We start from the raw sequence: 12,706 nt of genomic DNA on the forward strand, positions 1-12,706 counted from the left end.
TTCGCCCGAATCCGTCGGCAATTTTGTGAGATGTCTTGTTCAAAAACGGACAGACAGGTGTGAAAACATCACCTCCATGCACCTTGGGGGGCGGAGGGAACGAGACTCTCACTTGAGAAATATTATCGATCCTTTATAAACATCCAAAGAGACTCTGTTGTTGCCTACGATCATACCACCCTGAATACACCCGATCTCGTCTAATCTCGGAAGCTAAGCAGGTTCGGGCCCGGATCGTACCTGGATGGGCGACTGCCTGGGAATCCCGGTTATTGTCGGCTTTTTTCTGCTGTCGGGTGTGGTCTTGTTTTGAGTGTCTGCAATTTGCGCTGACTGATGCGCTTGATGGTAATTTACTTTTTGCCGCGCCACTGCTAGTCTTCGACGACAACTGCCGCTACTACCAGCCTACCACGTCTACTTACTACCACGGGTACTCACACCACCAGTATTTGTATACTACTGCTTGCCTACGACTATCAGTGCCGTTACTGTGAGTACGACTGGCCTTCCAGTGCCAATCCTTCTCGACGACGACTCCCACGACTACTGCCGCTCCTACTACAAAAATAAAGAATTCTCATGTCGAATCCACATTTAGATCTTCACCAATATCGAATCGAATCATCCGTGTAATACCCCCAAACAGTCCACCAAGTTTCGTCCAAATCCGTCGACAACCTTTTGAGATTTCCTGCTGTGTATCGTTTTTGAACCAATCTCCCAATGGTGAAGAATCAGTCAAAATATTTCTCGGAGCCGGATCCGAATCCGGATCTTCACCAAAATGGAAACATTTCTTCCTTGTCACAGATGCCACACTGCTGCCTTATTTTGCCCGAATCCGTCTGCAATTTTGTGAGATATCTTGTTCAAAAACGGACAGACAAGCAAACAGACAGACAGGTGTGAATACATCACCTCCATGCACCTTGGGTGGCGGAGGGAACGAGACTCTCACTTGAGAAACATTATCGATCCTTTATAAACATCCAAAGAGACTCTGTTGTTGCCTACGATCATACCACCCTGAATACGCCCGATCTCGTCTGATCTTGGAAAGCTACTCAGGTTCGGGCCCGGATAGTACCTGGATGGGAGACTGCCTGGGAATACCGGGTGTTGTCGGCTTTTTTCTGCTGTCGGGTGTGGTCTTGTTTTGAGTGTCTGCAATTTGCGCTGACTGATGCGCTTGATGGAAATTTAGTTTTTGCCGCGCCACTGCTCGTCTTCGACTACAACTGCCGCTACTACCAGCTAACCACGTCTACTTACTACCACGGGTACTCACCCCACCAGTATTTGTATACTACTACTTGCCTACGACTACCAGTGCCGCTACTGTGAGTTCGACTGGCCTTCCAGTGCCACTCCTTCTCGACGACGACTCCCACGACTACTGCCACTCCTACTACTAAAATAAAGAATTCTCATGTCGAATCCACATTCAGATCTTCACCAAAATCGAATCGAATCATCCATGTAATACCCCCAAACAGTCCACCTCGTTTCGTCCAAATCCGTCGACAACCTTTTGAGATTTCCTGCTGTGTATCGTTTTTGAACCAATCTCCCAATGGTGAAGAATCAGTCAAAATATTTCTCGGAGCCGGATCCGAATCCGGATCTTCACCAAAATGGAAACATTTCTTCCTTGTCACAGATGCCACACTGCTGCCAAATTTTGCCCGAATCCGTCTGCAATTTTGTGAGATATCTTGTTCAAAAACGGACAGACAAGCAAACAGACAGACAGGTGTGAAAACATCACCTCCATGCACCTTGGGTGGCGGCGGGAACGGGGCTCTCACTTGAGAAACATTATCGATCCTTAACAAACATCCAAAGAGACTCTGTTGTTGCCTACGATCATACCACCCTGAATACGCCCGATCTCGTCTGATCTCGGAAGCTACTCAGGTTCGGGCCCGGATAGTACCTGGATGGGCGACTGCCTGGGAATACCGGGTGTTGTCGGCTTTTTTCTGCTGTCGGGTGTGGTCTTGTTTTGAGTGTCTGCAATTTGCGCTGACTGATGCGCTTGATGGTAATTTACTTTTTGCCACGCCACTGCTAGTCTTCGACGACAACTGCCGCTACTACCAGCCTACCACGTCTACTTACTACCACGGGTACTCACCCCACCAGTATTTGTATACTACTGCTTGCCTACGACTACCAGTGCCGTTACTGTGAGTACGACTGGCCTTCCAGTGCCAATCCTTCTCGACGACGACTCCCACGACGACTGCCGCTCCTACTACAAAAATAAAGAATTCTCATGTCGAATCCACATTTAGATATTCACCAAAATCGAATCGAATCATCCGTGTAATACCCCCAAACAGTCCACCAAGTTTCGTCCAAATCCGTCGACAACCTTTTGAGATTTCCTGCTGTGTGTCGTTTTTGAACCAATCTCCCAATGGTGAAAAATCAGTCAAAATATTTCTCGGAGCCGGATCCGAATCCGGATCTTCACCAAAATGGAAACATTTCTTCCTTGTCACAGATGCCACACTGCTGCCAAATTTCGCCCGAATCCGTCGGCAATTTTGTGAGATGTCTTGTTCAAAAACGGACAGACAGGTGTGAAAACATCACCTCCATGCACCTTGGGTGGTGGAGGGAACGAGGCTCTCACTTGAGAAACATTATAAATCGATCCTTTATGAACATCCAAAGAGAATCTGTTGTTGCCTACGATCATACCACCCTGAATACGCCCGATCTCGTCTGATCTCGGAAGCTAAGCAGGTTCGGGCCCGGTTAGTACCTGGATGGGAGACTGCCTGGGAACACCGGGTGTTGTAGGCTTTTTTCTGCTGTCGGGTGTGGTCTTGTTTCGAGTGTCTGCAATTTGCGCTGACTGATACGCTTGATGGAAATTTAGTTTTTGCCGCGCCACTGCTAGTCTTCGACTACAACTGCCGCTACTACCAGCTAACCACGTCTACTTACTACCACGGGTACTCACACCACCAGTATTTGTATACTACTACTTGCCTACGACTACCAGTGCCGCTACTGTGAGTTCGACTGGCCTTCCAGTGCCACTCCTTCTCGACGACGACTCCCACGACTACTGCCACTCCTACTACTAAAATAAAGAATTCTCATGTCGAATCCACATTCAGATCTTCAACAAAATCGAATCGAATCATCCTTGTAAGACACCCAAACAGTCCACAAAGTTTCCTCCAAATCCGTCGACAACCTTTTGAGATTTCCTGCTGTGTATCGTTTTTGAACCAATCTCCCAATGGTGAAGAATCAGTCAAAATATTTCTCGGAGCCGGATCCGAATCCAGATCTTTACCAAAATGGAAACATTTCTTCCTTGTCACAGATGCCATACTGCTGCAAAATTTTGCCCGAATCCGTCTGCAATTTTGTGAGATATCTTGTTCAAAAACGGACAGACAAGCAAACAGACAGACAGGTGTGAAAACATCACCTCCATGCACGTTGGGTGGCGGAGGGAACGAGACTCTCACTTGAGAAACATTATCGATCCTTTATAAACATCCAAAGAGACTCTGTTGTTGCCTACGATCATACCACCCTGAATACGCCCGATCTCGTCTAATCTCGGAAGCATAAGCAGGTTCGGGCCCGGATCGATCTCGTCTGATCTCGGAAACTAAGCAGGTTCGGGCCCGGATCGATCTCGTCTGATCTCGGAAGCTAAGCAGGTTCGGGCCCGGATAGTACCTGGATTGGCGACTGTCTGGGAATACCGGGTGTTGTAGGCTTTTTCTGCTGTCGGGTGTGGTCTTGTTTTGAGTGTCTGCAATTTGCGCTGACTGATGCGCTTGATGGTAATTTACTTTTTGCCGCGCCACTGCTAGTCTTCGACGACAACTGCCGCTACTACCAGCCTACCACGTCTACTTACTACCACGGGTACTCACCCCACCAGTATTTGTATACTACTGCTTGCCTACGACTACCAGTGCCGTTACTGTGAGTACGACTGGCCTTCCAGTGCCAATCCTTCTCGACGACGACTCCCACGACTACTGCCGCTCCTACTACAAAAATAAAGAATTCTCATGTCGAATCCACATTTAGATCTTCACCAATATCGAATCGAATCATCCGTGTAATACCCCCAAACAGTCCACCAAGATTCGTCCAAATACGTCGACAACCTTTTGAGATTTCCTGCTGTGTGTCGTTTTTGAACCAATCTCCCAATGGTGAAGAATCAGTCAAAATATTTCTCGGAGCCGGATCCGAATCCGGATCTTCACCCAAATGGAAACATTTCTTCCTTGACACAGATGCCACATTGCTGCCAAATTTCGCCCGAATCCGTCGGCAATTTTGTGAGATATCTTGTTCAAAAACGGACAGACAAGCAAACAGACAGACAGGTGTGAATACATCACCTCCATGCACCTTGGGTGGCGGAGGGAACGAGACTCTCACTTGAGAAACATTATCGATCCTTTATAAACATCCAAAGAGACTCTGTTGTTGCCTACGATCATACCACCCTGAATACGCCCGATCTCGTCTGATCTTGGAAAGCTACTCAGGTTCGGGCCCGGATAGTACCTGGATGGGAGACTGCCTGGGAATACCGGGTGTTGTCGGCTTTTTTCTGCTGTCGGGTGTGGTCTTGTTTTGAGTGTCTGCAATTTGCGCTGACTGATGCGCTTGATGGAAATTTAGTTTTTGCCGCGCCACTGCTCGTCTTCGACTACAACTGCCGCTACTACCAGCTAACCACGTCTACTTACTACCACGGGTACTCACCCCACCAGTATTTGTATACTACTACTTGCCTACGACTACCAGTGCCGCTACTGTGAGTTCGACTGGCCTTCCAGTGCCACTCCTTCTCGACGACGACTCCCACGACTACTGCCACTCCTACTACTAAAATAAAGAATTCTCATGTCGAATCCACATTCAGATCTTCACCAAAATCGAATCGAATCATCCATGTAATACCCCCAAACAGTCCACCTCGTTTCGTCCAAATCCGTCGACAACCTTTTGAGATTTCCTGCTGTGTATCGTTTTTGAACCAATCTCCCAATGGTGAAGAATCAGTCAAAATATTTCTCGGAGCCGGATCCGAATCCGGATCTTCACCAAAATGGAAACATTTCTTCCTTGTCACAGATGCCACACTGCTGCCAAATTTTGCCCGAATCCGTCTGCAATTTTGTGAGATATCTTGTTCAAAAACGGACAGACAAGCAAACAGACAGACAGGTGTGAAAACATCACCTCCATGCACCTTGGGTGGCGGCGGGAACGGGGCTCTCACTTGAGAAACATTATCGATCCTTAACAAACATCCAAAGAGACTCTGTTGTTGCCTACGATCATACCACCCTGAATACGCCCGATCTCGTCTGATCTCGGAAGCTACTCAGGTTCGGGCCCGGATAGTACCTGGATGGGCGACTGCCTGGGAATACCGGGTGTTGTCGGCTTTTTTCTGCTGTCGGGTGTGGTCTTGCTTTGAGTGTCTGCAATTTGCGCTGACTGATGCGCTTGATGGTAATTTACTTTTTGCCACGCCACTGCTAGTCTTCGACGACAACTGCCGCTACTACCAGCCTACCACGTCTACTTACTACCACGGGTACTCACCCCACCAGTATTTGTATACTACTGCTTGCCTACGACTACCAGTGCCGTTACTGTGAGTACGACTGGCCTTCCAGTGCCAATCCTTCTCGACGACGACTCCCACGACGACTGCCGCTCCTACGACAAAAATAAAGAATTCTCATGTCGAATCCACATTTAGATCTTCACCAATATCGAATTGAATCATCCGTGTAATACCCCCAAACAGTCCACCAAGTTTCGTCCAAATCCGTCGACAACCTTTTGAGATTTCCTGCTGTGTGTCGTTTTTGAACCAATCTCCCAATGGTGAAGAATCAGTCAAAATATTTCTCGAAGCCGGATCCGAATCCGGATCTTCACCAAAATGGAAACATTTCTGCCTTGTCACAGATGCCACATTGCTGCCAAATTTCGCCCGAAACCGTCGGCAATTTTGTGAGATGTCTTGTTCAAAAACGAACAGACAGGTGTGAAAACATCACCTCCATGCACCTTGGGTGGTGTAGGGAACGAGGCTCTCACTTGAGAAACATTATAAATCGATCCTTTATGAACATCCAAAAAGACTCGGTTGTTGCCTACGATCATACCACCCTGAATACGCCCGATCTCGTCTGATCTCGGAAGCTAAGCAGGTTCGGGCCCGGATCGTACCTGGATGGGCGACTGCCTGGGAATACCGGGTGTTGTCGGCTTTTTTCTGCTGTCGGGTGTGGTCTTGTTTTGAGTGTCTGCAATTTGCGCTGACTGATGCGCTTGATGGTAATTTAGTTTTTGCCGCGCCACTGCTAGTCTTCGACTACAACTGCCGCTACTACCAGCTAACCACGTCTACTTACTACCACGGGTACTCACCCCACCAGTATTTGTATACTACTGCTTGCCTACGACTACCAGTGCCGCTACTGTGAGTTCGACTGGCCTTCCAGTGCCACTCCTTCTCGACGACGACTCCCACGACTACTGCCACTCCTACTACTAAAATAAAGAATTCTCATGTCGAATCCACATTCAGATCTTCAACAAAATCGAATCGAATCATCCTTGTAAGACACCCAAACAGTCCACCAAGTTTCCTCCAAATCCGTCGACAACCTTTTGAGATTTCCTGCTGTGTATCGTTTTTGAACCAATCTCCCAATGGTGAAGAATCAGTCAAAATATTTCTCGGAGCCGGATCCGAATCCGGATCTTCACCAAATTGGAAACATTTCTTCCTTGTCACAGATGCCACACTGCTGCCAAATTTTGCCCGAATCCGTCTGCAATTTTGTGAGATATCTTGTTCAAAAACGGACAGACAAGCAAACAGACAGACAGGTGTGAAAACATCACCTCCATGCACCTTGGGTGGCGGCGGGAACGGGGCTCTCACTTGAGAAACATTATCGATCCTTAACAAACATCCAAAGAGACTCTGTTGTTGCCTACGATCATACCACCCTGAATACGCCCGATCTCGTCTGATCTCGGAAGCTACTCAGGTTCGGGCCCGGATAGTACCTGGATGGGCGACTGCCTGGGAATACCGGGTGTTGTCGGCTTTTTTCTGCTGTCGGGTGTGGTCTTGTTTTGAGTGTCTGCAATTTGCGCTGACTGATGCGCTTGATGGTAATTTACTTTTTGCCACGCCACTGCTAGTCTTCGACGACAACTGCCGCTACTACCAGCCTACCACGTCTACTTACTACCACGGGTACTCACCCCACCAGTATTTGTATACTACTGCTTGCCTACGACTACCAGTGCCGTTACTGTGAGTACGACTGGCCTTCCAGTGCCAATCCTTCTCGACGACGACTCCCACGACGACTGCCGCTCCTACTACAAAAATAAAGAATTCTCATGTCGAATCCACATTTAGATCTTCACCAATATCGAATTGAATCATCCGTGTAATACCCCCAAACAGTCCACCAAGTTTCGTCCAAATCCGTCGACAACCTTTTGAGATTTCCTGCTGTGTGTCGTTTTTGAACCAATCTCCCAATGGTGAAGAATCAGTCAAAATATTTCTCGAAGCCGGATCCGAATCCGGATCTTCACCAAAATGGAAACATTTCTGCCTTGTCACAGATGCCACATTGCTGCCAAATTTCGCCCGAAACCGTCGGCAATTTTGTGAGATGTCTTGTTCAAAAACGAACAGACAGGTGTGAAAACATCACCTCCATGCACCTTGGGTGGTGTAGGGAACGAGGCTCTCACTTGAGAAACATTATAAATCGATCCTTTATGAACATCCAAAGAGACTCTGTTGTTGCCTACGATCATACCACCCTGAATACGCCCGATCTCGTCTGATCTCGGAAGCTAAGCAGGTTCGCAGGTTCGGGCCCGGATCGTACCTGGATGGGCGACTGCCTGGGAATTACCGGGTGTTGTCGGCTTTTTTCTGCTGTCGGGTGTGGTCTTGTTTTGAGTGTCTGCAATTTGCGCTGACTGATGCGCTTGATGGTAATTTAGTTTTTGCCGCGCCACTGCTAGTCTTCGACTACAACTGCCGCTACTACCAGCTAACCACGTCTACTTACTACCACGGGTACTCACCCCACCAGTATTTGTATACTACTGCTTGCCTACGAATACCAGTGCCGCTACTGTGAGTTCGACTGGCCTTCCAGTGCCACTCCTTCTCGACGACGACTCCCACGACTACTGCCACTCCTACTACTAAAATAAAGAATTCTCATGTCGAATCCACATTCAGATCTTCAACAAAATCGAATCGAATCATCCTTGGAAGACACCCAAACAGTCCACCAAGTTTCCTCCAAATCCGTCGACAACCTTTTGAGATTTCCTGCTCTGTATCGTTTTTGAACCAATCTCCCAATGGTGAAGAATCAGTCAAAATATTTCTCGGAGCCGGATCCGAATCCGGATCTTCACCAAAATGGAAACATTTCTTCCTTGTCACAGATGCCACACTGCTGCCTTATTTTGCCCGAATCCGTCTGCAATTTTGTGAGATATCTTGTTCAAAAACGGACAGACAAGCAAACAGACAGACAGGTGTGAATACATCACCTCCATGCACCTTGGGTGGCGGAGGGAACGAGACTCTCACTTGAGAAACATTATCGATCCTTTATAAACATCCAAAGAGACTCTGTTGTTGCCTACGATCATACCACCCTGAATACGCCCGATCTCGTCTGATCTCGGAACGCTACTCAGGTTCGGGCCCGGATAGTACCTGGATGGGAGACTGCCTGGGAATACCGGGTGTTGTCGGCTTTTTTCTGCTGTCGGGTGTGGTCTTGTTTTGAGTGTCTGCAATTTGCGCTGACTGATGCGCTTGATGGAAATTTAGTTTTTGCCGCGCCACTGCTAGTCTTCGACTACAACTGCCGCTACTACCAGCTAACCACGTCTACTTACTACCACGGGTACTCACCCCACCAGTATTTGTATACTACTACTTGCCTACGACTACCAGTGCCGCTACTGTGAGTTCGACTGGCCTTCCAGTGCCACTCCTTCTCGACGACGACTCCCACGACTACTGCCACTCCTACTACTAAAATAAAGAATTCTCATGTCGAATCCACATTCAGATCTTCACCAAAATCGAATCGAATCATCCATGTAATACCCCCAAACAGTCCACCTCGTTTCGTCCAAATCCGTCGACAACCTTTTGAGATTTCCTGCTGTGTATCGTTTTTGAACCAATCTCCCAATGGTGAAGAATCAGTCAAAATATTTCTCGGAGTCGGATCCGAATCCGGATCTTCACCAAAATGGAAACATTTCTTCCTTGTCACAGATGCCACACTGCTGCCAAATTTTGCCCGAATCCGTCTGCAATTTTGTGAGATATCTTGTTCAAAAACGGACAGACAAGCAAACAGACAGACAGGTGTGAAAACATCACCTCCATGCACCTTGGGTGGCGGCGGGAACGGGGCTCTCACTTGAGAAACATTATAAATCGATCCTTAACAAACATCCAAAGAGACTCTGTTGTTGCCTACGATCATACCACCCTGAATACGCCCGATCTCGTCTGATCTCGGAAGCTACTCAGGTTCGGGCCCGGATAGTACCTGGATGGGAGACTGCCTGGGAACACCGGGTGTTGTAGGCTTTTTTCTGCTGTCGGGTGTGGTCTTGTTTCGAGTGTCTGCAATTTGCGCTGACTGATGCGCTTGATGGAAATTTAGTTTTTGCCGCGCCACTGCTAGTCTTCGACTACAACTGCCGCTACTACCAGCTAACCACGTCTACTTACTACCACGGGTACTCACCCCACCAGTATTTGTATACTACTACTTGCCTACGACTACCATTGCCGCTACTGTGAGTTCGACTGGCCTTCCAGTGCCACTCCTTCTCGACGACGACTCCCACGACTACTGCCACTCCTACTCCTAAAATAAAGTATTCTCATGTCGAATCCACATTCAGATCTTCACCAAAATCGAATCGAATCATCCATGTAATATCTCCAAACAGTCCACCTCGTTTCTTCCAAATCCGTCGACAACCTTTTGAGATTTCCTGCTGTGTATCGTTTTTGAACCAATCTCCCAATGGTGAAGAATCAGTCAAAATATTTCTCGGAGCCGGATCCGAATCCGGATCTTCACCAAAATGGAAACATTTCTTCCTTGTCACAGATGCCACACTGCTGCCAAATTTTGCCCGAATCCGTCTGCAATTTTGTGATATCTTGTTCAAAAACGGACAGACAACCAAACAGACAGACAGGTGTGAAAACATCACCTCCATGCACCTTGGGTGGCGGCCGGAACGGGGCTCTCACTTGAGAAACATTATCGATCCTTTATAAACATCCAAAGAGATTCTGTTGTTGCCTACGATCATACCACCCTGAATACACCCGATCTCGTCTGATCTCGGAAGCTAACCAGGTTCGGGCCCGGATCGTACCTGGATGGGCGATTGTCTGGGAATACCGGGTGTTGTCAGCTTTTTTCTGCTGTCGGGTGTGGTCTTGTTTTGAGTGTCTGCAATTTGCGCTGACTGATGCGCTTGATGGTAATTTACTTTTTGCCGCGCCACTGCTAGTCTTCGACGACAACTGCCGCTACTAACAGCCTACCACGTCTACTTACTACCACGGGTACGCACCCCACCAGTATTTGTATACTACTGCTTGCCTACGACTACCAGTGCCGTTACTGTGAGTACGACTGGCCTTCCAGTGCCAATCCTTCTCGACGACGACTCCCACGACTACTGCCGCTCCTACTACAAAAATAAAGAATTCTCATGTCGAATCCACATTTAGATCTTCACCCATATCGAATCGAATCATCCGTGTAATACCCCCAAACAGTCCACCAAGTTTCGTCCAAATCCGTCGACAACCTTTTGAGATTTCCTGCTGTGTATCGTTTTTGAACCAATCTCCAATGGTGAAGAATCAGTCAAAATATTTCTCGGAGCCGGATCCGAATCCGGATCTTCACCAAAATGGAAACATTTCTTCCTTGTCACAGATGCCACACTGCTGCCAAATTATGCCCGAATCCGTCTGCAATTTTGTGATATCTTGTTAAAAAACGGACAGACAAGCAAACAGACAGACAGGTGTGAAAACATTACCTCCATGCACCTTGGGTGGCGGCGGGAACGGGGCTCTCACTTGAGAAACATTATCGATCCTTTATAAACATCCAAAGAGGCTCTGTTGTTGCCTACGATCATACCACCCTGAATACGCCCGATCTCGTCTGATCGTCTGATCTCGGAAGCTAAGCAGGTTCGTGCCCGGATCGTACCTGGATGGGAGACTTCCTGGGAACACCGGGTGTTGTAGGCTTTTTTCTGCTGTCGGGTGTGGTCTTGTTTTGAGTGTCTGCAATTTGCGCTGACTGATGCGCTTGATGGTTATTTACTTTTTGCCGCGCCACTGCTAGTCTTCGACGACAACTGCCGCTACTACCAGCCTACCACGTCTACTTACTACCACGGGTACTCACGCCACCAGTATTTGTATACTACTGCTTGCCTACGACTACCAGTGCCGTTACTGTGAGTACGACTGGCCTTCCAGTGCCAATCCTTCTCGACGACGACTCCCACGACCACTGCCACTCCTACTACTAAAATAAAGAATTCTCATGTCGAATCCACATTCAGATCTTCAACAAAATCGAATCGAATCATCCATGTAATACCCCCAAACAGTCCACCAAGTTTCCTCCAAATCCGTCGACAACCTTTTGAGATTTCCTGCTGTGTATCGTTTTTGAACAAATCTCCCAATGGTGAAGAATCAGTCAAATATTTCTCGGAGCCGGATCCGAATCCGGATCTTCACCAAAATGGAAACATTTCTTCCTTGTCACAGATGCCACACTGCTGCCAAATTTTGCCCGAATCCGTCTTCAATTTTGTGAGATATCTTGTTCAAAAACGGACAGACAAGCAAACAGACAGACAGGTGTGAAAACATCACCTCCATGCACCTTGGATGGCGGAGGGAACGAGACTCTCACTTGAGAAACATTATCGATCCTTTATAAACATCCAAAGAGAATTTGTTGTTGCCTACGATCATACCACCCTGAATACGCCCGATCTCGTCTGATCTCGGAAGCTAAGCAGGTTCGGGCCCAGATAGTACCTGGATGGGCGACTGCCTGGGAATTACCGGGTGTTGTCGGCTTTTTCTGCTGTCGGGTGTGGTCTTGTTTTGAGTGTCTGTAATTTGCTCTGACTGGTGCGCTTGATGGTAATTTACTTTTTGCCGCGCCACTGCTCGTCTTCGACGACAACTGCCGCTACTACCAGCCTACCACGTCTACTTACTACCACGGGTACTTACCCCACCAGTATTTGTATACTACTGCTTGCCTACGACTACCAGTGCCGTTTCTGTGAGTACGACTGGCCTTCCAGTGCCAATCCTTCTCGACGACGACTCCCACGACTACTGCCGCTCCTACTACAAAAATAAAGAATTCTCATGTCGAATCCACATTTAGATCTTCACCAATATCGAATTGAATCATCCGTGTAATACCCCCAAACAGTCCACCAAGTTTCGTCCAAATCCGTCGACAACCTTTTGAGATTTCCTGCTGTGTGTCGTTTTTGAACCAATCTCCCAATGGTGAAGAATCAGTCAAAATAT

General features: G+C 47.8%; 2 non-coding genes and 12 pseudogenes across 2 annotated transcripts; all 14 read left to right on the forward strand.

Moving 5' to 3' along the window:
• The first annotated feature begins 162 nt into the window (after positions 1–162).
• LOC144890192 (5S ribosomal RNA) lies at positions 163–281 on the forward strand (annotated as a pseudogene).
• A 730-nt stretch (positions 282–1,011) lies between these two features.
• On the forward strand, positions 1,012–1,131 carry LOC144890317 (5S ribosomal RNA; annotated as a pseudogene).
• A 730-nt stretch (positions 1,132–1,861) lies between these two features.
• Positions 1,862–1,980, forward strand: LOC144890174 (5S ribosomal RNA; annotated as a pseudogene).
• A 718-nt stretch (positions 1,981–2,698) lies between these two features.
• Positions 2,699–2,817, forward strand: LOC144889921 (5S ribosomal RNA). The gene has a single exon (XR_013622140.1). It is a non-coding gene; the product is annotated as a 5S ribosomal RNA (ribosomal RNA).
• Positions 2,818–4,484: 1,667 nt separating this feature from the next.
• On the forward strand, positions 4,485–4,604 carry LOC144890318 (5S ribosomal RNA; annotated as a pseudogene).
• Positions 4,605–5,334: 730 nt separating this feature from the next.
• LOC144890175 (5S ribosomal RNA) lies at positions 5,335–5,453 on the forward strand (annotated as a pseudogene).
• Positions 5,454–6,171: 718 nt separating this feature from the next.
• Positions 6,172–6,290, forward strand: LOC144890061 (5S ribosomal RNA). The gene has a single exon (XR_013622261.1). It is a non-coding gene; the product is annotated as a 5S ribosomal RNA (ribosomal RNA).
• Positions 6,291–7,020: 730 nt separating this feature from the next.
• On the forward strand, positions 7,021–7,139 carry LOC144890176 (5S ribosomal RNA; annotated as a pseudogene).
• Positions 7,140–7,857: 718 nt separating this feature from the next.
• LOC144890316 (5S ribosomal RNA) lies at positions 7,858–7,985 on the forward strand (annotated as a pseudogene).
• Positions 7,986–8,715: 730 nt separating this feature from the next.
• On the forward strand, positions 8,716–8,835 carry LOC144890305 (5S ribosomal RNA; annotated as a pseudogene).
• A 734-nt stretch (positions 8,836–9,569) lies between these two features.
• LOC144890114 (5S ribosomal RNA) lies at positions 9,570–9,688 on the forward strand (annotated as a pseudogene).
• A 728-nt stretch (positions 9,689–10,416) lies between these two features.
• Positions 10,417–10,535, forward strand: LOC144890251 (5S ribosomal RNA; annotated as a pseudogene).
• Positions 10,536–11,262: 727 nt separating this feature from the next.
• On the forward strand, positions 11,263–11,389 carry LOC144890275 (5S ribosomal RNA; annotated as a pseudogene).
• A 729-nt stretch (positions 11,390–12,118) lies between these two features.
• Positions 12,119–12,238, forward strand: LOC144890166 (5S ribosomal RNA; annotated as a pseudogene).
• Positions 12,239–12,706: the final 468 nt, after the last annotated feature.

Source organism: Myxine glutinosa, chromosome 1 (assembly GCF_964187855.1).
Source record: "Myxine glutinosa chromosome 1, kmMyxGlut1.1, whole genome shotgun sequence".
NCBI classification, from domain to species: Eukaryota; Metazoa; Chordata; class Myxini; order Myxiniformes; family Myxinidae; genus Myxine; species Myxine glutinosa.